This window comes from Bactrocera neohumeralis, chromosome 4 (genome assembly GCF_024586455.1).
Source record: "Bactrocera neohumeralis isolate Rockhampton chromosome 4, APGP_CSIRO_Bneo_wtdbg2-racon-allhic-juicebox.fasta_v2, whole genome shotgun sequence".
NCBI classification, from domain to species: domain Eukaryota; kingdom Metazoa; phylum Arthropoda; class Insecta; order Diptera; family Tephritidae; genus Bactrocera; species Bactrocera neohumeralis.
This window is the reverse complement of record NC_065921.1, coordinates 8,304,323-8,332,299: the sequence shown is the minus strand read 5'-3', so window position 1 is coordinate 8,332,299 and position 27,977 is coordinate 8,304,323. Positions and strand designations below refer to the sequence as shown.

At 36.6% G+C, this 27,977-nt stretch overlaps 1 protein-coding gene across 2 annotated transcripts in view; it reads left to right on the top strand.

Moving 5' to 3' along the window:
• Positions 1-226: 226 nt before the first annotated feature.
• LOC126756870 (protocadherin-like wing polarity protein stan) overlaps positions 227-27,977 on the top strand; it is a 133,607-nt gene continuing 105,856 nt past the window's right edge. For both annotated transcript variants that reach the window (XM_050470336.1, XM_050470337.1), the window contains exons 1-2: positions 227-1,414; positions 17,409-17,631. The gene's annotated coding sequence lies outside the window, so the exon portion shown is untranslated. The remainder of the gene's footprint in view (positions 1,415-17,408; positions 17,632-27,977) is intronic.

Here is a 27,977-nt window from a genome sequence, read left to right as displayed (position 1 = left end):
GCGAAAACAACAATTGCTACTGTTAAACTTCTTAATAACAGCTATGCTAACGCCAGCAGCGACGTCACTGTTAAAAACTCTGTACACATAACGGTGGTAGTTTTTGTCTTATTGGACGACGACGCCGCTGCCGCCAACGTAACGTCGGTTCTGCGCTGCGGCATGCTCACCAACGCTCAAATCGGTGAATGAGTTTCAGTTTTGGTTGACTGCTCGTGGTGTTCGGACGTGTTTCGGAAAAGTACAGTGCAACGGCGTGCTCTGTGAACTCAACACAACAACACACTCCACAAAAGGGAGTATTTAATAGTGAGGGTGCAACCCTAAAAAGGGGCGGAAGTGCGGCATAGTGAAGCAAAACAAAATACAAACGCACATACATACGTGTATGTGTAATATATATGTACATATAATATATGTAAGTGTGTGTGCATAGCATACATGTAGCAGCAATAATAATGAAAGCGGTTAGTGCAAGAAAATAAACACATACACACTTAAGTGCTAAAAGTCGACTGCAATCAGCGTATGTGCAACAAAATATAACAACAACAACAACTGCCAAACGACGTTAGTGTGGCAAAGTGGCAAGTTGGCCTTTTCGTCTTACCGGTTTTTTGACATCAGCGCGCAAGCAAGCAAACCACTACACACACACACACACCCGCAGTTGTCCGTGTGTTGACGGGTTTGTGCATATACATATGTGTGTGTATAAGTCGTACCACCGCTTGTTTGGCAAATATTTGTGTGTGTATTGTGCGTCTAAACGCGTTTGCGGCGCCGACAGCGCTGCCAGCAGCAGACGCTAACGCTATTATCGCTGACTTTGCGGTCGTCGTTGCTATTGAGCTGAGCATTTTCGAATTATTTCGTTGCCAGACGTTCGCTGGGTCCACACATACACACATACATGCGTATGTTTGTGCTATGTGTGTGTTTGTGTTGGCGTGCTGGTGAATGTAACTTCGGTTTCAAGTTGGCTTTTTGATCTTTGTGGGCCGACTTCGAGTGTGTCAGGCTGTCGAAGTGTATTTTTGTGTTTGGTTTTTGAATTATTTTCTACTCGTAAAATTTGTGCGCCGTGTGTGAATTGAAGAAAATTCAAAACTCCAAATATATTACTACACAAACACATACAAATATGTAGATATGTGTGCTTTGTAGCATTACAACAACAAGAAAGCTAAAATAAACCTACAAGAAGTGGCCAAAAGTGAGAAAATAAAATATTGAAATATAAAAAAAATATTAAATGACAGCTCAAACAGTTAAGTTTGGCTTCGAATACAGTTGTGCAATTCATAAGATTATCTGCGGGTGCTTGTGCTGACCATTTGGATACGTATACGAATGTGTGTATATATGCATGTGTATTTCTGTGCAGCTTAAGATACACACGTATTTGAATAAAGTATGTATGTAAGCTTTATAAATAAAATATATAAAAAATTATGGTTAATATAATGTAATTACGTACATATGCTTATATACCATATATAGTGAAACCGTAAGTGGCGGTTATAAAAAATATTTTTTTAAACTACAAAAAAAATATTTTCCACCCAAAAAAATATTATTAAACTAAAAATTATTTAAAAAAAAAAATTGAATTTTTTTGCTGTGCATGCAACTAAATAATTTAAATAAAAATCATCATAATTAAAATATCAATTTTTGGTGAAACTTGTCCATTACTTTTGTGTGTTTTTGTAAGCGCTGCAATTCGCTTGGCAACAACTGCACTTTGACACACATCTTTCCACTGCAAACGCCACGAAATTCAAATCATAGTAAGTTGTAAACACTTGAGCGTAAAAAAGTGGCACAATACCACCATAAGCTGCCAATATACCATTATATATACATATATGTATATGTCTAAGTAGAGAAATGCAAAAATATGTCTTTTAAATGAGTAAAATTGTGCAAAAATATTTCGCTGTAAATGAAGTGAGCGCCAATAGTTCAAAAGATCACATTTATTTCTTATCTCTATATAAAACGCTAATTATGTAGTAGTTTCTGGGAAGAACTTGGTGTTGAATATTTACATATGTCAATAGAAGAAACAGATTAGTACAGAGAAACAAGAAAACACGTTAACATTGGCCTTACAGAAGCTATAACAGCTTTCTGCATGGAAGAGTAAAAAAAAGATTTTTATCTTGATTTTGATCGGGCAGTTTGTATGGCAGCTATATGCTATAATGGTCAGAATACATACAATACTCTCGGGGATTGTAGTACTAGCTTCTACAACAATCCATGCCAACTTTCGTTAAGATAGCTTGGTAAATAAAAAAGTTTTCGATACAAGAACTTGAATTCTGACGTTCAGTTTGTATGGCAGCTATACATATGGTAAAGAAGCCCGATCGGCACAATTTATTTGGAAATTGCAATGATACTATTCCCTTAGACAATATTCCATTTCAAATTTCATAAACACATCTTATCAATTAAAAAGGTTTTCCACAAAAAACTAAATTTTTGACGTTCCGTTTGTATGGCAGCTATACGCTATAGTAGTACGATCTGATCAATTTATTTGGAAATTATAGATGTTGGCTTAGACAATAATTCATGCCAAATTTCGTTAACATATCTTCTCAAACAAAAAAGTTTTCCATACAAATACTTCATTTTGATCGATCCACTTATATGACAGCTATATGCTAAAGAAGTCCAATCTGAACAATTAATTCGCAGATTATACGGTTATATTAAATAATAATATGTGCCAAATTTCATGAAGTTAACACGTCAAATAAAAAAGTTTTCCAAACAAGTACTTGATTTTGATTTAGTTTGCATGGCAACTATATCCTCAGAAGTTCAACATCAGCGGTTTCGATAAATAACAATAACTAAATGATAAATAACTTCTTAAGAAGAAAAGAACATATGCAGAATTTCAGATTGATAACTCAAAAACTCAGTGACTATAAGGTAGTGTAATATATATACATATAAACATTTTAAAGGATCTCCGACTTTTTCTGCTGGGTGTTCCAAACTTCGTTTATACCAAGATATAAAAAGCAAGAAGGAATGGTTGGACAAGTTAACAGCGTGTTAATGACGACTGTGTTATAAATTTGCCAAATAATAGATTCAAATATTTTGCTCGAGTTTTTTGTAAAATTTTTAAGCGTAATTTCTCTTAAATAAAAAAGGCATCTAGACATGAGGAAGATTTTAGTTTCATAACCCTAATCGAAAAAAAAACATTAATTACAACTATAGATGAATTCAGATAGGGCTAGTGAACGTTTGGATTTTTGACAAAATGACGGTTCCCCAAAAAACTGATTTTTCCCCTTCAGAGTGGTTTAAAAAATCGAAATTATTATGAAAAAACTTCTATTATTTATTATGTATAACTGATTTTCCAAAAAGGACCAACATACGAATCAGAGTGAGATGACATGCCTTAAAGACATGCGGGATCACCAACTTCATGTGCAAGAGCCACGAAGAAAAAATTTATATTTTTTTATAAATATTAAACGCGTTAAAAGTTCACTAAGCTCCCACTGTTTTATAGTAATAATATAATATGATATGATAGGTAGGCCTATTTTGAGATTGCACAATCGTTAAAGGTCACTAAAAGCACAGTTTTCAACATTTAGTATTTTAAAATCCAAAAGACGACAGGAAACCAAAGCCAGAAATGACGAGTGAATTTACAACGACAGTCGGGTCTACGTTATAAGAACGTATCCGGATTTTTTATCCGGTCAAGGACTGTCAATTTGGCAGAATTCTGCCGCTACAACAACGAGCGATTCGTACGCGAATCGAAAAAAATAAATAAAGCAAATAAAAATCGCGTGCGTATTTTTTGGAGAGATGACATTCCACAATCGGTTAAAACTGTCAAAAGACGTTTATGAGAAAACAACTCTCCGACTCATAAAATACGACTCGAATTCGCCAAGAAATATCGTCGTAGGACTCTAAATGGTGGAAAAGAGTCCTACTTTCGGATGAAACAGAAATAAATAGACCGTAACCAGCTGGAAAAATTTACGTGCGCTCTCCGCGATGTAAATAGTTTGACGCCAAATATATTGGTATCACGCTCAAGTACGGCGGCGGTTATATAATGATAAAGGGTATTAAGTCATGAAGGGGTGTTGGGCCTATAACGAAAAATGAGAGTGATATAAGTCAGCATCAGTATATTTCTATGCTGAGAGATTTAGTGCTTCAATATGCCTCTTAATTGGCTGTATCAGCAAGAATACGACCCCAAACATATCACGCGGCCAATTGAATGAGGAATTTGCGAAAATATGATCTCTTTATTAGAATGCCTTTCAGTCCAGCCCTGAACCCCATTGAGAATCTCTGGGAGCAATTGAAAACGATTGTTCGATTACACATGGTCGAAACATCCAGGAAACTATTCGAAAAGATAAAGATGAAATGGAAAACAATTTCCAAAATCATATTTGAGATGTTAATTAAATGAATGTCTCACAAATATGAATCAGTTGTTCAAAGCGTGGTTAATTATGTGACTGAAAGGTTTTGGATGAGTGAAATATTCAACAAAGAAGTTCCTTAAATTTTGTGTGCGGTATCAAATTTCTGTTGTCAAAACATTCAGAATGTTGGAAAAGGCCTTCGGTGATAATTGTGTGTCGCGAACAAGTGGTTTTGATGGGTATAAATTATACAAAAAGGTCGAGAACGCTTTGACGACGAACCATGTCCAGCACAGCCGTCAACATCAACTGATGATCAACGCGTAATAACTTAAAGGAATTGGTGCTTGAGAACTTGAATCTACGCTTACGACACAGAAAGAGAGGATTAAAGGGCCGAATGTTGTGGCAAAGGTGATCCGAAGCCGAAAAATCACGTCAAAGGAGGTCAAAAGTTAAAACTATGTTGACAGTTTAGTTCAATTATCGATCCACAAGAGTGTTATGCGTCGTTTGCGCAAAGCTATTCGTAAAAAGAGACCGAAAAACGTCAGTTTAACTTCAATACGGAATTTATATGTTTAAGGGGGATTACTTAAATCTCAAATTTCGCATTGGAGACCATATATGCAATCGGAACCTTCTCTCTTCCTTTATTCAGTAAATAAAGAAGGATAATAAATCTCTCTATCTGCTAATATTGAACACTTTGTACTGAGGAAACTTCCTTACTTCAGATCTGTTAGTAAAATTGTTTCATACACAGTATATAGTATAGATAAGGGAGTATGATTTTGTTCATATTACTTATTTGTGTTTAGTATGCATATTCAATAAAATAGTTTCACCTACATTCACACATATATAAATATGTATGTAAGTACCTGTACTTCAAATTACAAATTAAAGCTAACTTCAGGAATTACTTTTGAAGTTTAATAACTTTTAAAGCAGTAAAAACAGAAAATTTTGACTTGTCATTGCTCAGATGCAACAAGTTGTAAAACAAATTCCACATCTGTGTACATGTGTATGCGTGTGTGCGTAAATATTCATTACTTTCATAAATAAATTATCAAAGCTCAAGGAATCAAAGGCACGATGTAATAGAAATTCCGCTTAAATACTTACATATATACATATACCATATAAATATATACGTAGACATAAGTACATACATACATACGTACAAATATAATCAGTTTTACCAATTCTCTTCTAGTGAATTTCAAATATTTATAGGCAATTATTTATAAGCAGTTAGCAGTTCTTTGCGCACGTTTTGTTATTATATTTAAATGTGTCCGTATGTAAATAGTTATGTGCGTTTGTATGCCGCCTACGCCGCTATGTGACTTGAATTATTGATTGTGCGTTTTCATATTTATTCAGTCAACGTAGGAAATTCCATTTTACACTATTAACAGAGCAGAGCACATTGCACGCATGCTTACACCCACACACACTCACACATACAGACACTTGCGTAAATACCTGTAAGCATTGCGCTCTCACAGAAAAGTGAACAATAATCGCACTTAAAAATTAATGATAGTGAATTGAGTTTATTTTGAAACGGTCGGATTGGATTGGTTGGTTTCATTGAAAAGGTTAATACATTAGGACTCATAGTCGTATGTATGTATGTATATGTGTAGCTTTTCAATAAAGTGAAAGGATATATGTACGTGCAGCAGATTTCAATATGGCCTTAATCCCAATAGCGTTTTCACAGGCTTTTCTTGTAAATCTTTATGCGACTGCAATAACAACAATATCCCCGAAGTTCACGAGCATTGAGTGTTGGATTTGTTTGATTTCACTAAGATCCCTTATGAAACTTAAGGAAACGTGACTCGCTTATTTATATTTAACTTTAATTAGGTTTTTTAATATTTTGTTAGACTTATAGCCTCTCAGTTATGTCCTTTCTTGCTTATTTATCCTATATAACGGAAATAAATTGATGTTGTGACCAAGAAGTAGAAGCTGGCTTGCATAAATTCCAGCCGATAGACCACGTATAGCAAAAATTGCGGCCTTATGCCACCAATAACGTGGCGAATATTCTCTTCTAAGGCATCAATCGTCTTGTGCTTACCTGCTTAGTCAAGCGACAGCCCATAGCGCTACAAATAATAGTTGAAGTGTGTAAAATATTACGGTCTTGGAGACCACGCTACAGGCCCACGACGCGAGTAAACGCGCTCACCAAAAGTTTCCTTTAATAAATAGATTGTTTCTTTGGACCATGCTTCATCAACATCCTCCAATTCATGCGTGAAAAACTCATTAATCAGGCTGTAAAGCGTTCCCCATTCAATTACACGTTTTGAATAAATATAGACTATGATTCCTTCAACCCATACAGCACACCAAACGGCGTCTCAACAATGTTTTAAGCATCATTATCACTTCAATTGCGACAGTTTTGTTTATTAACGTAACTATTCAACTAAAAATGTGTTTCATCGCTCATCAAAACTTTCTTGTGGAAATCACGATCGGTGGCCATCTCGTTTTGGGAGCATTCACCGAACGTGCGACTCGCTTGCTGATCGTTAGGCTTCAATTCTTGCAAAAGTTGAATTGTATAAGCCCGCAAATCAACATCCTGCCATAAAAGCTTTCGCTCAAATTTTTGCGCGCGCTGGCGAATGTACTCATCATCTCCGACACTCCTCTCCATAGCAGTAATAGCATCCTGGGAGCACACTCACGGCGTCTCTGAGTATGCACATTATTCACTATAGAAAAAGTGATGCGAAACCGATTCATAGCTGCTCGAATTACCAACTCTGTAGGCTGATCATGTTGACGGAATATTGAACGAAGTGCGCGATGCGTCACACGAATCGAATCATTGTTGTGGTAATATGGTTGCAAGATCTGCGAATGTTGTTCAGAATATGTCTGTTCAGTGTGAAATGGCAAACCAAACAAAATATAAACCATTATCATTATCAAAAATTATTATCTCATTGAAAACAATTATATATTGTCACCTCAAATGCAAAACAACGTATCATCGAAAAAATCGAAATTGAGTTTTTTATTGCTTACGATTCTCTACATCATATTACGTATATCTATCATAAAATTTTCAGCTTCCACTGTCATATGTAACCAATATATAACCATTTCATAACCGAAACTCAAATTTTGTTTCAATAAGAATGGTTTCAATTATTAATGGCAAAAAGTGTTCGACCAAAATGGTATATATTTGTTTATTTATTTGTTATTATACATAAATATAAAAAAAAATAATAATTTAAAATTTGATTAGAAATACGAAAAGACTTTTTCGACTACCCAATATAACGTGTTTTCTTCGCCTGTAAGCTTATGAAAAGTGATGTTGCGTTATTTTGAATTTAAAGTGACGATATATAAATAAATTAAGAGCCTGAAAAGCTGATTCGATTTAACCCTATGTTTGTCTTTCCTTCTTTATACGTCTTTATAACAGCGAGCTATATCGATCAGCAATTTTGCAAACGACATTTGCTTTCAAAGCTACACATTTGTTAGAACCGCCGATATCGAATCTACATATGTATACAGCACATAGCTGGTAACAAACTGAACGATCAACATGATATTCTTGTGTGGAAAGCCTTTTATTTGACAAGATATCTTCACGAAAAATGGCATGTCGCTATAATCATATAAACTGACCAATCAAAATCGAGTTTTTGTATGGAAACTTGTGGTTTGTAAAGTGAATTATACTAACGATTATTTTTTTAATTCTTTCTTTTTGTTGAAAATTGTTTCCAATTTTGCAATAAATTCGATAAATTGGTCTTTGCTGTTCGCTGCGCAAGAAAATTTGTTAAACTTTTAGTTTAAAATCACTTCTCTCCAGTTTTATATTTTTCGATACTGCTGTCTTCAAGCAAATGAGCCATGAATATATTAACTAAAAGTTCCTTAAAATAAATCTGCAAGCATAACACGACTATATCCGTCAATTATTGCAATTAAAGATATATAATTTTGCAACAAAAAAAAAATAAGTTTCAATTGATATGTCCATACATACTTCCGCATGAATAAATAGAATTTGTTAGACAATAGAAGCTAAACATCAATGAAAAAAGTATTAATCTCTTAAAATAACAGCTTATTCACGCTCAAAAGTATTCCAAAAGAAAATATCGCGTGCTAATAAATTTAAATAAACAAGAGATGTGTTAATAATTCGCTCTATTCATTAAGCTCTGTTATATTTATAAGCCGACAATGGTTGTGCTGGCGCTTTAGCATGCACACACACATCCCCACACACATAAATATATATATGTATATACATATATATAGTTGTACTTGTATATGTCATTTGCTAGCTTCTGGCAGCACACGCTGCCGATAATCTCTCAGCATGCCGGCAGTATTTGTTTAGACCAACTTTTATCCGCTTGCTCATGTTTTATAAATGCAACACTCTGATATATCATTTTCCCACAGAAATACACGCCACATACATACATATGTGCATATAATTAAATAACACGCGCAATTATGAACATGCACTCGCACACACATACAAAAATTTATACGCGTGTAGTTGTGAACGAGCGCTTAGAGCAAATGCATTTTCGACGCACAACAATTTCGCACAGAATTAATTTTACCACTTTATGCGTCGGGCCAATAGCCCCGGCTGAAGCCCCACTCACTTATTGCAGCGGCAATTACTCGTACACTTTTATTTATTCATACATATATGTATGTATGTATATTAGGGTGTGGCAAAAAAATATTAATTTTTTTATGTTATTATAAAAAATGTTTCGCGCTTTTTTTGCAATCGTGTTAGGTTGTTAGGTAGATAGAACGAGTGACTGACGGCGCACCTAGGGTTTAAGGGGGCTCATTGTAAAACCACCAGGACTAAAATCCTCTTACTCTATTTTAGTTTCTCTAAAGTACTCTGCGGCCCTGATAAAATTCATCAATACAAACAGTTTTATTTGTGCATCCTTCGAGACGCTGTCAAGACCCCATCGTCCTTTGGTTGCTTTACTTAGCATCTTTTAGAAAGCCTTGCATTCGCGTAGGAGCTGTTCTGGAGCTTTTCTACCTATTGACAGCTTCTATATTCGTGGTATGGTATTTCCAGTCTTCTGGCATGTCATCTAATTAGACAGTGACCTGTTACACTCCTGCTAGAGTTCTGATGGCATTTCTTTTGAATTTTAGTCATACTTTTTTTATTGCTTTGCCAAGTTTGCCTGCTGTTGAGCAAGTTTAGAATTGATCCCAACAAGGCTCAGCTACTTATAGGTATAACATGTTTATATATTAGATATCTACAACTAAAAAGCGGCATATAAGCTCTCTCTTTATCGGAGTCAAATTGCATCAAAGCCATTGCAGGTTTATTTTGAGATATGGTGCTAAATCCACTAAGAGTTAAAGTCACTCCTTCACTATTTCCGATGAAACCCTAAGTGACTTTAGTGATTTTAAAGCCGCTTAGTATGCGGTATATAAATATATATAAATATATTAGTCCTGCTGTGACACATCTGTTGTCCCTGTCCCTGTGACTTATGAGTACATTTGGGACGTTCGGTTTGTTGAGGGTAACCTAGACTTCAGATATTGTCTGAGTCTGGGTTTTCTGATAACGGGCATGGGTCTTTGAATGCATTTTTGCATTAGAGGCACCTATCTGATAGGTCGAGTTGTTTTTGTGGGGCGGGTGTAGAGGACTGGAAGCATGTAAATGCAGAATGCCCGATGTGCTCGAAAATTAGAGATCTAGGTGGTATGGGGATTAGCTGGACTGATGGACGCTTAGATATTAGTATGTGATCTCCACTAGTTGGAATGCAGTTGGGGTCGTTTGCGCGTGAGTTGTTGAAGTGGCGAAGGAGTTTAGCTGGGAATTAAGGTTGGTTTTTGTATGAGTGTTGTGAGTATGTGATGTGTATATGGGGTCCAACCCTTCGTGATCAGTGCAAAGCTGTATGGCCGCTCAACTGGTTGTAGTTTCGACTATGAAGTCTGACCGGGGACTTAATTCCGCTTCAACCTGCTCATGCGGACTGGCCCCTCGAGGCGTATCGTGGTGGTTGTGATTAGAACTCAAATGCGGGAAGAACTGACTATTTGTCAGTTGAATGTGGAGTTGCATTGTAACCGGGTGCCGGACTCAAAGTACGGTAGAGTTTTTAGATGGCTCTCGAACTTGAACAAGGGTTAGTGTATCCATTCCACGCTGCCAATTGGTACTGCAAGTGCATGGAATTTTCTGGGCGCTGATTAACGCATTGATTTGATCCGCTATGCCTTTGAGCTCCATGGTGTAGGCTGTCGTCAGAAGCAGCACACACCGGACGTTGTCCGTGTCCACTTCATCCCTACACCCACTTTTTTTTTTATTTCTGGAAGGAAATACAAAATTGAGGGCCGAATTTAAGTTTATTTCTTCAGGATTTCGGGAACTTACTCCTAGTAAGTTGATTAGAAAGTCCCTTATTACAGACCCTTCTTCACCCTAAAAGCTATCTTCGCTGTCAATTTCATACCAATATAGCATATAGCTGTCATACAAACTGAAAGATTAAAATCAAGTTCTTGTATGGAAACTTCGTACTCTGGAAGGGTATTCATATTCAGTTCGAATAATATTCTCACTGTTTCTAAGAAAAAAAATTAAAAATTTTGTTGGGCGCACCCTAATATAAGTGTCTATACTTGAGTATGTACATATTTACTAGTGCCACGAGTTAGCAAAAAAAATAAAAGAAATTAAGCGAATTGTGAATTGCAAAATTGCAGCTGCCCTCGAGCTATCTGCCACACGAAATACATTCCTTTCGCTAAGCGAGCGTTTGAAGCCATTTGACACGCACACAAACATACTTACATGTAGATAATGAATGTGCCATCGATAGCTGATAGCTCTTAGCCCGTTTTGTTGCTGTTGCTGTCCAAAACTCGTTCAATTCCTACTCGAGCGAAGATATACGAGCGCTTAACATACATCGAGCGGCGCGGTGCAGCGAAAAAATAGATAAAAGATATCGAGTAAGACAAGCTGCGGAACATGTGGAACAAAAGCAAATAAAGTGAGAAAAATATATAAATTTTAATAGCAAAAAGGAAAGAAGTTGCCTAACCGGTTTCGGAGTTAGTGCCACTGCGGCGACTACTGGCATTGCTACTTGCTGCTGCCACTATTTCAATTGTGGCCAACACCAGCTCATTGGCTGGCCGCTGCCTGCGTCGCCGCCACGAACTGGTCGTCGCTTGGCAGTGTTTTTTCCTTTACGTTGCAGGAGTCCATGTACGACTGCATAGTTCATAAAAAACATACACACACATACACACTGGCACATTTGCTTGCATACATATATTTGTGTGCATTGGCAATGGGAAGCCAAGAAGTGCCGCTACATCACTGCCACTGCAGTCAACTCCACGCCACTCGCTGTGCTCGTATTGCTTTTAGTGTTGTTGCTGTTGCATTTGGTGTATTTTTTCTTGTCGCAGCTCGCGCTGATGGACAAGTGGCAAGCCCGTGTTGCAATTGCACAGGTGACTTTGCATTCTGCATGCCTCTGCTTCTTTTTTGTGCTTTGTGCTGCTACCACAACTTGTACTTGCAGTTTTACCTTGTTCCTTTGCGCACTCTTTTTCCTTTTCGTTTTTCGCATTCAGCCTTCGTCGGTTTTTGTTCGATTTTCTAGCGCTTTTTAATCTGCATGCATTTCCATATCATTTTCACTGTGCGTTTTGCTGCCTCACCACCTGTTTTTGCGCGCATTCTTTGCTTTTGCTTGAGCATGTGTGTGTGCGTCTGTTTGTATGCGTCGTCTCACTTTAAGCCAGAATGCGGCTAAAGCCGCGTTAAGTTTAGCTTATCCGCTGAATTGTTGTACGTGCGCCTCTAGCATCAGCGCGCCGTGTTATTCTTAAAGGTCTTACATGCACTTCTCCCCATCGTCTCTTGGCCTGCCACAGCACACACAGCCACTCTCTGCTACATATTTGATGCAAGCACTTGTAATGGCAACTTTTATTGCCGCAAGCAGATTTTTCCGCATTTTTATGCAACAAATTTCTTGCTTGAACTTTCAAGATAAGTTTTAACAACGCTCTTCTGCTCGCTTCTTTTTTGCCTTTTGCTGGGAAAAGAGTAGATCGAAGTCACTTTTGGGTTATAATGAGTTTTGTTTGAGACCTTCTGCTCAACTGAGTAGTTGTTATGTATGCAGCTCAATACGATTTCATATCGGTAATAAGCAAAAGTATTAAAAAATTTATTGGAATATAAATAAATTGGAAGGTTGGCGCAAATAGAAAATCGTAATAATAATAATTCCAAAGACGAGAGATATTTTTCAAAAATATATGAAACTATTTTTCATTAAAAACATGAAAAAATGTTAACTTCGGCTGCTTAATAGCTATAATACCCTTCACACGTGCATTTTTTATAATATAAAAGGTATAAAAATATCTTTTTATTGACTCTGATCGATCAGTCTGGCAGCTACATATGTGCTATATTAGCAGTTTTGCTTAGATTATAGCGCTGTCTTAGAGCATAATTCGATACCAAATTTCATGCAGAGATCTAGTTAAATGAAAAAGTTTTCCATACAATACTACAGTAGTCCTCTATCGGCGGTTCCGACAAATGAACAGCTTCTGACAGAGGAATGGGCGTATGCAAAATTTCAGATCGATATCTCAAGAACTGAGAGACTACTTCAGACGTGGCTAAATCAGCTCGTCACGGTGATCATTTGTAAATACACCTTATAACATGCTCAGGGTATAGGATTCAGTGTATAGCCAAGCATTCGTTAGAGCAGAGTTAAGCGTTACAAAGTGAAAACGATGCTCATTGTCTTTTTTGACCATGAATTTTTTTCCCCCTGAACAAACCGTCAACGTCAAAGTTTTACGTGGAAGTCCTCAAGAGACTCAAACAAGGGTCAATCGGGTACGAAAAGACATCGCAGCCGATTGGAAGTTGCACTACGAAAACGCTCACACCGCCTTTTTTGTGAACAGCTACGTTTTCTTGCCTGAAAAGGCCGATGAAAGGGCATCCAAGCTGCATGCGCCGCGGCTTTCAACGCTATTCCGGAGAATGCCTTACGTGACGCCTTCAATGCTTGGAAATCACGCTGACAACGCTGCATCGACGCAGAAGGAGCTTATTTTGAAAGTTTTAAAGAATTTTAACGATTGGTTCAATAAATTTTTTTAAATCGATTCTGTCCTATTACTTTCCGGACAAACGCTGTAATCCTCCTTGAGCCCAATACACTTGTGCCAACGTTTTTCTCAATCCTCGAAACAGTTATTAAAGTCAATTCCCGAAATAGCCTGCAATGCGCTTAATGATTCACGGTTTTCAATGAACCTTCCGATGTCAGTAAGATCGTAGACTGTTAATTGTCGATTTCAAAGCACCAATTCCTTTATTTTATTGACGTGTTGGTCGTCAGTTGTAGTTGATGGCCATCAGTCGCGTTCTCGACTGTCTTTAAATAATTTGTACCAATCAAGAGACTCTCTCGTGACAAACAATTATCACCGAAGGCCTTTTCCAACATTCTGAACATTTCGCTATCAGAAATTTACTTCAGAAGGACAAACTATACTAAACACTTATGAGTGTTATTGTAAGTTTTACTATTTTTTGCCCACAATAAATAAGGAGACGCTTACTAAACCCTAGGTTCTTTGAAATAACTGCTTTGTTTATTTTCGGCGTTTATCTCTATTTCGAGCAAAGCTACCAGCCCTATAGTAAAATATTATATATTATATGGCAGGGTTGTAGGTAGTGAAAAGGTCTATAACTTTCATATAAATATTTTTTTCACATAACCTCAAACCTTATGTGAAAAATTCAAATAACAAAATTTTTGAGTTTCTTATTTTAATCTTGTACAAAAATAAAATCATTCACGAAATTTGGTGGAATCTTACTGTCAAGAATGTCCAATTGTTTATTTAAAATTTATATTGCTATATTTTGAGCCCGCTAGCGACTGCTCTGCTTGCTTGTTTACAAACGAATGCTTCTGACTCGAAAAAAACTGAAAGGACGTTCCTCGTCTTCGTCGTCCCCATCTAATTCAGGGCTCAATGCATACTACAGTTTCATATGATCTACACTACAAGTATTACAATAACGCCTTTGTGTATGTGTTGAATCTGGTAGATCTTCGATGATATACTATACCTATCGTAGCTGAGTACCTTCGAAACGATATATGGACCTTTGAATACTGGATCCAGCTTATGTGACTCACCTGTCGCATTATGGACATGATCGATGATCATTAAGTCCCCAATATCGTATTTTCATAGCGACTGCTATCTTTTGTCGTAACGGTCATTCCATTTGGTCCTCTCTGCCATGAAGTTGCTCATGGTATCCTCTACCGTGATGTTGCTCGTTTAATGTCGATATCTACATTACCTTTAACGTCAACGTGTAAAGCTTGTATCATACTAGTATTATTATATGTATGTTACATCCATCGGATTGAAATGAAACACGATTTCATTTGGCGTGAATTTGGTGACCTCATTACATTGGGAGTTGATACTCCATTCGATGTTTAGAAATTCATGGCCCCTGTTTTGGACGTTCCACTCGTGCATTTTAAAGTATTTAGAGCAGTCTTATTTACTCTTGAATACCATGCTTATCAATGAACCCCTGGAACTGTTTAGAACTGAATGTTGTACCTCGATCGGGCGTTATTTTACTTGTTGTATTTCTTTAATTAAAAATATTAAATTATATTGACCTAATATCGAACAATACTAATTTTCAATCAAATATCATTTTAACAAGTAAGGAAGGGCTAAGTTCGGGTGTCACCGAACATTTTATACTCTCGCATGGTAAAGTGATAATCGAGATTTCATAATAGTCATTAACAAATTTTTCAAATACCGTATTTTTGTAAAGTTTTATTCCGCTATCATCATTGGTTCCTAATGTACATATACATATATGTATTATATCATCAGATGGAATTCGAAATAGCGTTATATTGGAAGAAGGCGTGGTTGTGAACCGATTTCACCCATATTTCGTACATGTCGTCAGGGTGTTAAGAAAATATTATATACCGAATTTCATTGAAATCGGTTGAGTAGTTCCTGAGATATGGTTTTTGGTCCATAAGTGGGCGGCGCCACGCCCATTTTCAATTAAAAAAAAAAGCCTTGCAGCTTCCTTCTACTTCTTCCGTAAAATTTAGTGTTTCTGACGTTTTTTGTTAGTCGGTTAACGCACTTTTAGTGATTTTGAACATAACCTTTGTATGGGAGGTGGGCGTGGTTATTATCCGATTTCTTCCATTTTTGAACTGTATATGGAAATACCTGAAGAAAACGACTCTGTAGAGTTTGGTTGACATAGCTATAGTAGTTTCCGAGATATGTACAAAAAACTTTGTAGGGGGCGGGGCCACGCCCACTTTTCCAAAACAATTGCCCCTCCCTAATGCGATCCTTTGTGCCAAATTTCACTTTAATATCTTTATTTATGGCTTAGTTATGACACTTTAAGGTTTTCGGTTTCCGCCATTTTGTGGGCGTGGAAGTTGGCCGATTTTGCCCATCTTCGAACTTAACCTTCTTATTACGTGTACCAAGTTTCATCATGATATCTCAATTTTTACTCAAGTTACAGCTTGCACGGACGGACGGACAGACGGAACGGACAGACAGACATCCGGATTTCGACTCTTCGTCACCCTGATCACTGTATATATAACCCTATATCTGACTCTTTTAGTTTTAGGACTTACAAACAACCGTTATGTGAACAAAACTATAATACTCTCCTTAGCAACATTGTTGCGAGAGTATAAAAAGTAATAAGCCCTACAATTACTAAAATGTCTTTTCTGATGGTATTAAAAAAGTTGTTAAATTTTTTCAAAAACGCACCAAAAGACCCACTAAACAGCTACAAAACGTTTCAAAACTGATAACGATGTTGAATAATACAAAAGTTGACTCAACTGTAAATATTACATTGTTCCTACCAAATTTCAAAACTCGCCAATTTAAACAAAATGAAGAAATAACCAACAAATATTCGAATTTTTCGGAAGATTTCGAAAGTAGCTATGTTCGATTTGGCACTTCTATGTTCTTCACCATATATGTACGCTTTGAACTTTCACCAATTTTACTTGCTATTCTATTTCTGTTCAAATAAGCTAATCAAATTGATATAAAAGTATGCCAGTTGTTTGTTCGATTCGCCATTCGCGAGCAAAACTGAAGCCAACGACAATTACTTAACGTAATTAATGACAAGAACTTGACACATTACATATTTGTTTAATGACTGTCATTAAGGTGAGCATAGTATGACGATGACAGCAAAGTAAAATCTTATATAATTTCCTAATTTCTCTGTGACATTTACCCGCAATGCAAAGTTCAATGATTTATGATGAATTTTGTGCGAAAAGTCTGAGGAATTTCAGCAATCGAGTGCGGAGAAAAGTTTTTGCTTTTTATTTTGATCATTGCTTCGTCGTTGAACTTGGCTAAAAGCGTTTAAACTATTTGAATGGATTCCATGTAAAAATATATATTTATTTTCATACATAAATGTGTAAATATTTGTGTGTAAGCTTCGGGTGAACTGCGCAAAAGTCAATGCTCGCGCTGCCGGCGAACGCTCAATTTATTATACATACAAACAATGTTGCTTTTGCTAATTTGTTTTTAGTGATTTTTTCTGAGTTGCTTATTTAAATGCTGGCCATTTAGCTAAAATCGCTCATTCAGTTAGTTAATTTACATTTCTATGTGACATTTTATGCCTCAATTGACGAAGATTTATGCCTAAATAATCGGCTATAAATAAATGGCTTTATAATAGACAAAGAAAAGCAAGAAAAATACTATTTAATGAAATGGGTCTAATCCAGAATTTTCTCTCTTTAATTTCAGCAAAATATTTTCTGAATGCCAGTGTCTTAATTCATTTATTAACAACTGTGGCAACAAATAACGAATCTTAAATAGTGGTGATTGGTGATAGTGTGTTGAATAGCAAAGCTTTCATTTGTGGATTAACTTGGATTTGGTATTTTGAAACTTTTGCTCATCGTCCGGAATATTTAATATAAATGTGTATAGTGTCTGCATGCTGAGTATATTTCAATGACATGAGGTAAGTGGCATCCAGTTTATGGAAATATATTTTTTTCTTGTGAATTTTACTTGGTTTTTCTATTGCTAGAATTCAGCAATATTAAAAAAGGAAAAAATATTTCTTTAAATATATATAGACAATTATTTGCCAGATGGTTCGATAACAACGGCCAACACGATTCTTGTATCTGACTTCTGCGTGCTAAATTTCAGTTTCTCTACAACAAAAATAAAGCTTTTTTTATTTAATTGCAGTTGAGTTTCTTATTACTTACGATTCACTACCTCATATTACTTATATATATACAAGTATATGTATATCATGAAATTTTCAGCTTCCGTTGTCAGATATAACCAATATATTGGTTAGTCTAAAAAGTCTTTTCGTATTTTGTCATTCGGTCGTTGCAATCGTATATCTCACGTGCTACCAATTGCATTGTGTCTTACCATATAATTTTGGAAAGCTGAGATTTCAAGCTTCATTTAACCAAAAATTAAATTCGGGGAAGTTGAAAAAAAGTTATAGCTGTTCAAAAATTAGTGAAAATAATGAAGAAGCTATTTTATAATTTCCTGGTGAATATACTCGTACTATATACATATAACTTCGCAAAATTGTTTTCATTTCACTTTTGCCGTCCGAGCCAACTTCACCTCGCTCGAAACATGATTTCCAGTAAACCACATTCAAAGTACCAACATTTGTAATATGCTTAGCAATCGATGTTTGTGAGTAATCACTATAGCAACGGAGGTTAATCACCTTTAATTATTCTCTGCCGAAGGTAGATTGCGTCTTCATTCTTCATAATGAACTCGATTTGTTGCCGCTTATCTGCTGCCACTAGCAGCTGCACAGCCTTGAATAGTAACAAGTGAATAAAATCAATATGTTTGCCTACAACAATTTCTACAACGACTTCCCTTATAAGCATAACTGTTATGGCACATTTTGTATGCAGGCTCCCCACAACTTTACATGACTTTGTAGAATACGTGCGGCTATTTGCCCAACAAATTCTATGTTCTCTTACCGGCCATATGTTTGTTTAATCACCCTCCAAAGGCGTAATACAACCCCCAAGGCGGCATCAGGCTGGTGATGCTCATCGCACTTGCTGTGTAAATAAATATTTAATTCTCCAAGATAAATACAATATTTTAGATAGAAAGTATATATATTTGTATATGTATATATGTATGTATATATTTAGTACACACAAGTGGATATATTATTCTAGATGAAACATGTGTGTTACGTAATGTTTGCCGAAGACAATGTCCTCTTCGAGATTTGCATATGAAAAGAACCGCAAGGCATATACTCCTCTCTATTTGTATCTCAAGGATGTGCGGATGTATTGTGACTATTTTATTTACCGGTACGTCACTGTTTCCTGCTTCCTGCTCAAGTTCTTCAAGTGACTCATTTTAAGTATTTACTATTTTAGCTATGTGCTCAAAAAATACTTATAATCGAAGTTACCACTTTTCGCTTTCTGTTTTCCAAAGATACATCTATAAAATATTTATTTATATGAAAATTTTTAATCGGATGGCAACCTTCTTAGTTTATAATAATATAATACTTAATCGATAAAATTGATATCAAAATTATCGGAATTTTCAAACCAATTAGTTAGATGATCCAAATTAAATCTTTTGGTAGCTAGGCAGAAGTTAGACACGAGCGATAGAAACAAGGTTGCATCATCGTGACGTCATAAGCCATAGAATGAGTGGAGGCAACATATGTAGTTAGAAACAAAAACAAATCCATGTAGCGTATAACGCTCAATTTCGTGTTTGTAATTCTTGTTAATCTTGGTCACATCTGTCTAAGCCGAAAAAATAACGGTAAAACTTGCCGTAATCTCTATCTCTATCACTCTTGAAGTTAGATTAATTTTAAAAACTAAGCTGAGTCTTACCTAATTGACTTATACTTGTTAAAGTCTTTGCAGAAAATACTAAGGATTTTATGAGTATTCAGTTTATAGAACTTAACAGAGTTGCCAGATATTCATAATCGTAAATCTGAACTTATAAAATGTTGTTTTAACGCATTTAAAAAGATATTTCGGAAGGTATTCGTGTACGATTTTTATTTTAGAAATTCTACGGAACAGAGTTGCCATCCGTAGAATAATTACATCTATAAAATGTGTATAAAATTTGTGCCAAAAAAACCGTACCTTAAGCTTACTGTAAGTTGTAGAAAAAATGTTAGACGTTAATATATTTTCGAATTTCAAAAATATTAGATGTTGACATACTATATTTTCGAATGGAGTTGCCGTTTATTCAATTAAGTGACAGCGTTGCCACGTATTCAAAAAAACTTAATAGAGTATAATTTAACGTTAAGTTCTAGTAAAAGTGAGCATTACGGATGGTAATATAAGTATTTGAAATTCTTACACATTTTGTTATAGAGTTGCCACCTTTCAAAAAAATTAATGTTATTAAAATATTTAATAAATGTGCATCAAACGAGACGTTTCCAAAATTAATGCTTTTCTTTAGATTTTTTTTGAACAGTGCTGCCACCTATTAAAATTGTACAACTTAAAAAAACTATTGCACAAAGTATTTTTCTGGTAAATGTAAGCCTTCCGAAGAGTAAAAAAAGTATTTTAAATTTGTATAAATTTTATTATAGAGTTGCCAGATTTAAAAAAAATTCGTTCATAAAATTATTATCAAACGTGTATTAAACGAAATAGTTTTGAAAATGAATGCTTTTCTTTAAAAATTTTTAACAGTGTTGCCACCTGTTAAAATAGCACAATTTAACAAAGCATTTCACAAGGTGTTTTTCTGGTAAAAGTAAGCTTTCCGAAGAGTAAAATAATTGTTTTAAATTTGTACAAATTTTTATAGAGTTGCCATATTTTTTAAAAATTTAAGTTCAATAAAATATTACAAAATAAGTATCAAACGAAACGGTTGCGAAGACGAATGATTTTCTTCAATTTTTTTTTTGACCTATGAATTTAAAAAAATTGCTTCTTATTTGCAACAATATCGATCTGCAAGTGAATGTACCCTATAGGTTAAAATCACCAAATTCTCTTTGTAAATAAATGTATTTACAATTTATAATCATTTATGTGTGTAAATTGGTAAACAAATTTATTCAGTACTTAGTCTATTTTAAATATGTCAGTGTAGCCATAAATTCAATTTTAGTTAATGTGCTGTGAAGGATATTAGTCACACGCCATAGATTTTTATTGCGCTCTCTGCACGAAGTTTGTAAACTATTGGTTAGTGCTCCAAGGGATATTGGCTAAACAAGGCAAACACCAAGTCAAGGAAATTCACATTTATAATGCTTTATAGCATTTAGACAGGAAACTATAACGTCACTCTAACCAGCCGTGCATATAAGCAGACACACAAAAATACAGATATACAAATGAAAGCGCTAATAGTAAATGCATTACAAATATAAATAAATAATGACGACGAAGTTAGCAACGCAGACAAAAACTGGAATTTTGCTTCGAATTACCCAAAAGTAAACTTTCACCTTTCGACTAAAATCGAACGAACAGACGTCCAGCCACCCTCGCGGGCACAAATGCAGACAAATAAAGTAGACAGCCCGACAGCCGATACAGGCGCATTTGGACAAACAAAAATATGACCAGCGCCACACACACACACGCACACATACATTTGCTGCAGAATTGAAGCACAGCGAGCATTGCGGCGAGCGACAGTCACGCAAGAGCAAACAAGGAAACGGAAACCGCCATATAAACAACATGGCAGCAGCGGCAGCAACGAGGCAGATGCGAATCAGGATATGCTGGGAAAATGGCATGCGAATGCAATAATAACAACAAGAATCAATAGCAACGTATGTGGCGATGTGTGGGTGTGCGCGTGTGGCTGTGTCTGTGTCGTCGGTAAAAGCGTCCAAAGTGAAGTGGAGTCATCATTGGGAAATTGAGAGGGTTGAAATTCGACAAATATGCGCAAATAAAGCGACACGCAGACCAGCATACAAACATGTCTAGATGGATGTGCTCGCTTATATGTGACAAATAAATATTCGCCGCCCGCAGCTCTACAGCGCTCCACACAGCTGGTTTCTGAATGCTTTTTCCGATTTTTTGTTGTTGTTTTTTCTTGTTTCTGTTATATATTCCTCTATGCTGCAGCACTTTAATGCACTTGCTGTCGTTATTATTTTTGTTAACGCTGGCAAAGCTTTTACTTTCGCAGCTCCAACAATATTTCTTTGACATTCACCGTCGTCAGCGGGGTTTGCTTGCACTCATACCCGGGTAAAAAATATTCCCCGCCGAAATTTGAGCAAACATGCGAAGCATTCAGTTTCGTGGATAATTTTTCATTTTTTTTTTTTTTTTCTTTTCGCAGTGAGTGCATTCATATTGGTCACCAAACACACGATATTGTTACGAAAATATCGATTTTCTGAATTAATATTCAGCGCGTGTTGAAGTTTTGTCTGAATCGAACTTTTAGCAGATTTTGCATTTATGATTGGAGAAAGGAAGATTTTGACGAATTTTGTATATATTTTTTTTTTGTAAAATTTTGTGTTGCCTTAAAGATCTTAGTTTGAGAATTAAAATTGCTCAAAATTTGGTATTAAAAAATTATGTTTTGCCATGCTAGAACCAGCATGAAAATTGAGAAAAACGTTCCGAGGATTGGATTTTATGGATGACCTATTTTCTGATGCTATATGGTTTCTTCGAACTGGACCAATTTTATTTATATCAGCAAATTGTCCTACTTAATGTCTTCATGTCTCCTGAAAAGCTGATCGATTTTATTGGTATAGTTTCTTCAAATATTCGAGGTTTGCTTTTCTGTAAGCCTTCGATTTTCCTTACTATAACTTCTATACAGTATATTGGGTAGTCGAAAAAGTCATTTCGTATTTCTAATCAAACTTCAACTTAATTTTTTTATATTTATAATGAACTGTTATGAACCAAATATGTACCATTTTGGTCGACCACTTTTTGCCATTTCGGCGAAAAACTGCGAAGAGTAATTTTTACAGGCCTCTCTCAAGCCAACTTTACTCCATCAAGTGAGTTCTACATTGACCGAAACAAATGGAAGTCCGATAGTGCAAGGTCAAGGCGATATGGTGGATGCATCAAAACTTTCCAACCAAGCTCTCCCAGTTTTTGCCGAGTCATCAAAGATGTTTGTGGTCTAGCGTTGTCCTGATGGAAGACGAAGAACTTTCCCCTGATCAGTTCTGGCTGTGTTTTTCCGATTGCTTGCTTCAAGCTCATCAGTTGTTGACAGTAAAATATAGAGTCAATCGTTCGACCAGTTTGGAGCAGCTCGCAGTGGATGATTCCTTTCCAATCCCATCAAACACTCAGCATAACCTTTCGAGGCGTTAATCCTGGCTTTCCGACCATTCGTTAAGCTTCACCACGCTTGGATCATGATCTTTTTTGCTCATCACTGTTGTATTTGAACCACTTTTTGTCTCCTGTTACCATTCGTTTCAGAAATGGTTCGATTTCAATTCGTTTTAGCAAAGAACCGCAGGTGTTAATTCGATCCATTAAACTTTTCACAGACAATTCATGTGGTACCCAAACATCGAGCTTCTTTTTGTAGCCAGCCTTTTTAAATGGTTCAAAACCGTTTGATGATGAATGTTAAGTTCCTTAGCGATGTCATGGCTGCTTATGTAAAGTCAATCTTTTCCATAATTTCATGGACTTTTTCAACGACAGGGCCAGGTGCATCTTTCACATCGAAACTTCCAGAACGGGAGCGAGCGAACCATTGATGTGCTACAGCATCTTCTCCGTAAACTTCACAAATTTCATTGGTGGCTTGTGTGGTATTCTTCCCTTTTTTATAGAAAATTTTCAAAATATAGCGAATTTCTTCATTATTTTCATTAATTTTTGAACAGCTCTTATATTTTCAACTTCCACGGTTTTAATTTTTTTTGGTTAAATGAAAGTTAAAACTCACTTTTCCAACACTATATGGTATGACACAATGCGATTGGTAACACTGGAGATATACGAGTGCAACGCCATCTATTGACAAAATACGAAAAGATTTTTTCGACGTATTTGCTAATGCAAAAAAAAAATGTATTTGCAATTGGTCGCAGCCAAGTTTATGTGCATCCATATATTTATGTATATGTAGAGCCTGACAGTTAGTACGACCCTACCCTTTTATCATGTTTTAAGGTGCATATAACTTTCATATATTTGTATAGAGTTTCAATCACTTCACATACTCACCCACGAATTTTAAGTTTGTATGTATTTAAGTATGTATATATTACGTAAGTACATACATGCATGTTATATATGTATGTATGTACATATCTATCACGTTTCAAAACAAAGCCATACACCTACAAGTATGTATGGTAGAGATTGTAAATTTACTACTTGAAAAAGCCTCCAAGCATGAATGGCACCCGAATCGCCGGAATGCTGCGCGCACACTTTTCAACGCCCTCATATGAGAATGTCAGCGAAAATTGCAATAAAAAGAAAATTCCAGAAGCACGCAAAACACTGAAATCCACAACAACGGCGGCTGCGAAATTATGCTGGCGTTTAACTCAAATGCCGCCTGTCACTTGGAGCCCCAGCCGCATGAAACGCTCGTTCGTTTATTCCCCGCAGTACATCGAAGTGAGGCAAAAGAAATTGAACTGTGGAGAAGGTCAATGAACTTTCATATAAGAAACGCTGTTTTTTTTCTATTATAAGTAGACCTCTGATATATATTGTTCGAGTCAATATTGGAAAAATTCTTTCGAGGTCGGAACATTAAGATAGATCTGGACCGTTCATTGTTCACTTTATGTTCCTGATTTCTTCTTCTTCTTTATTGGCGCCAGTCGTTTCTCCTTTTTGCTATGTGGCGCCAATTGGAGATTCCAATTGTAGTCAGGTCCTTCTGCATCAGGTCTTTCCAACGGCATGGAGGTCATCTTTTTCCTCTGCTTTCCCCGGCGGTACTATGACGAATACTCTCAGAGTTGGAGTATTTTCATCCATTTGAGCGACATGACCTAGCCCTCTTAGCCACTGGGATGACTTGTAGAATTTGGTCTTTGTTCGTCGAGAGAGGACTTTACTTCTCAATTGCCTACTCAGTCCAAAGTAGTACCTATTGGCAAGAGTTATTCTGCGTTGGATTTCCAGGCTGACATTGCTTGGTGATGTTTATACTGGTTCCAAGGTAGATGAAATTATTTACGACTTCGAAGTTATAAGTGTCAATAATGACGTGGGACCCTAGTCTTTCATACAGTACGCTCCATAAAAACTCATATATTGTGGAGGCTTATCCCACCGAATTTAGAAGAGGTTATGGTGTTCTCCTTTCTGTGCATTGGGTTGAGCGCACTTGTTCTAATCGTTGTGCATACTTTCGTCCGACCATGTTCTACAAAGAAGGTGATGCGTGCTCTTTATCAGTTCTTCACCGCCGTATTTGAATAGCTCGGCAAGCAATCCAACGGCCCCCCTTTGTTTGGTTCTTCAGACTTGTAATTGCTATTCGAACTTCTTCATGGTCGGGCAATGAAACGTCTGCTCCACCGTTTATAACCTGTTCAGAGTATAGCAAGTCCTAAATTATTTCCAAATTGCTTATGGATATTTCATGAACCTTCCCAGGTTACAAATACCTAAATTCACCCAAAGTTTAGTCATTGTTTACTGATGGAAGTTGAACATCGAGAAAAATTGTTGACTACAACGATATATTATCTTCAATCTACCCAAAAAGTCTTGTAACATTGAAAATGAAACATCGAAGAACCTATGGATCTGGAAGAATTTTGGACGACCTAAGGACCTGGATCGAAGATGTTAATTGAAAAGAAAATGAAAAGATGTTAATTGGAAACTTAGAGACGTAGTAGTACTGTAAAATATGCATTTCTCTTTACTCCATGTTTTATATATTATCACAACTTAAAAGAAACACATAATATTAATCGGTCTAACCTCGACAGTTTCATGCACTGGGTCCAAGACTTTTTCCATTAATTGGTACAATTTCTTAGCATTTTTCAATCTCTCCACTCATTTCGGAAGTAGTTAGCGCCCAACTAGTTCCTCAATGAGAATATCCTTATATTTACAAAGCATGTTCTCACAACTATAAATATATTTGTGTGAGTGTGAGGCAATTATAGCGCCAGCAAAATAAATACGAAACGCGCAGAAAACCTCCACCGCCACATTTCTCACACTAAATACCTTGTACACACAAATACAACCGGTAACGGTGAAACAACAACACATATACGAGTATACATATGGTATAAAGTGTGTACATATGTTAGCGCGTAGTAAAAAGGACTCATCGTAACAAGCGCACTGGCAGCAGCGCCGTGCGATGAACACCTGAATGACTCATGATTGAGACGTAGTCTAGAAAAACGGTGGTGGATTTTCCTCATTCACAAACACAAACGCACACACACACACAAACACACACAAACAGTTGACGTCGCGCCTGTGACGGCCGCTGGCTGCAAAATTGAGAGTTTATTATAAAATGTATAACCTTCAGCGAGTTGTTGGAGTTTCGGTGAGCGTGTTGGAGTGGCTGCCGGCTGGGAGTTGCTGAGTTGGCAGCTATCAAGTGTGCCAAAGGGGATTAAAGTAAGCGCGCACAGTGCGTTTGTATTGCAAAGTGTCGTCGTTGTTGTTGTTGTAATTGTTGTTGTTCCACAACCACCCCTATTTGGTGCGCCTGCCGTGCGACGTCGCCCAAGTGCAGCGGCGAAAACGTGTTTTAATACAATAACAGCAGTACAGCAGCAAAGCATAATCCATGAATTTTACATTAACAACAACAGAGCATGCGCATACAAATAAACAAACGCATAAATATATGTGTTTGAGTGTGAATATATATGCCAACTTGTTTGTGTATGCCGGTGACGTTGCAAAGGACATGTGCCGGTGGAAAAGTATGCGCTAGTGAAGGAAGAAGCAGCAGCAGCAGCGGCAGCGGCCTGCATAAAGTAAACACGCTGGCTCGGGCTCGGCTAGAAAAACCACCCCGATTGGAGCGTCACGCTGCCGGCGCTGCACTTCACTTCCACCCTGTCTGGGCTGTCTGTGCTCGGCCGCCCGGCGCACGCTGCTTCTAATTTCCCTCGTTTCGCTGCAGTGTCAATAAGCAAATAAGTGTTTGCCTTGAATTTGCTGAAGAGCTCGCCCAACAACATGCTTATTTCGCCTTGCCAGCAGCAAAGGCAGCAACAGCACGTTGGTACTAACGCACCAACACACAAATATACATATATGTGGCAGCGTGTTTATGCGAGGAGCTCTATTAAATCACTGCCACATGACATTGTAGAGTTGCCAACATTCTATTCAAATTTTATTTGCATTTTCCCTGTTGTAATTTTGACCTATGATTTGGGCTCTGTACACACATTAAACTCAAATACATGCATATACATACACATGTGTGTGTGTGTGCATGTATTTAATTGTGTGTCTGTTTATGGCTTCATAATAATGTTAACACAAAACATTGTCTGCGCATTTGCAATTGTGGTGCGGTTTATGCATTTGTAATTTGCCCGAGCATGCGTGGCATCGCCTAACACCCGCACCCTCGCCGGATTTCTAGGCTGTTAGGCGGCATATGCCTGTTTGTAATTATGTACCCTTGGTACTTGCTGCCTTTTCAATACATTTTCGTTATCCGTATGTCGCTCCCGACCAGCTGGCGCCTGATTTACATACATATACATATGCGCTGGGCTATGCTTTCGCATTAAATATTTACTTTAATAGCTTTGGTGAAATACTACTAACCAATATTGTGTCCGACAATGCAGCAGCTACTTAATACCTAATTTGTATGCATTAATTCTGCCAAATATCAGATATTTTAATAAAAAAGTGAAACCAGTTTCAGATAATTGTCTAGAAACATAGATTGATCATTCTAAAATGCAATGATGGAGGATGCAAAAGTCTTAAGGGGTTACATGGGCTTAAGAGTTTCAGAATATTTATTTTTTTGTTGTTTTATTAAATTCTAAAACACCTCCAGAGTATAGTCCTAAATTTTCAAGTTGATCCGAATAATAGCTTCGGAGATACAGCCTTGGAAAGTTGCCCGCCCGAGGTCAGCGACACAGTCCTCTAAATTTAAATGCGTTTTCCTCGAAACTGTGTTTATGAAGTCGGTTGACAAGATTTCTCGAGAGCTACTTACTACCGATCTTCATGAAATTTTATACAGATCTTTGAGATACAATCTTAAAGAACTTGGACGAAGGATTTTTTCGATTACAACTATTTGAAAAAAAATGTCGCGAAATTTTCACTGAAATTT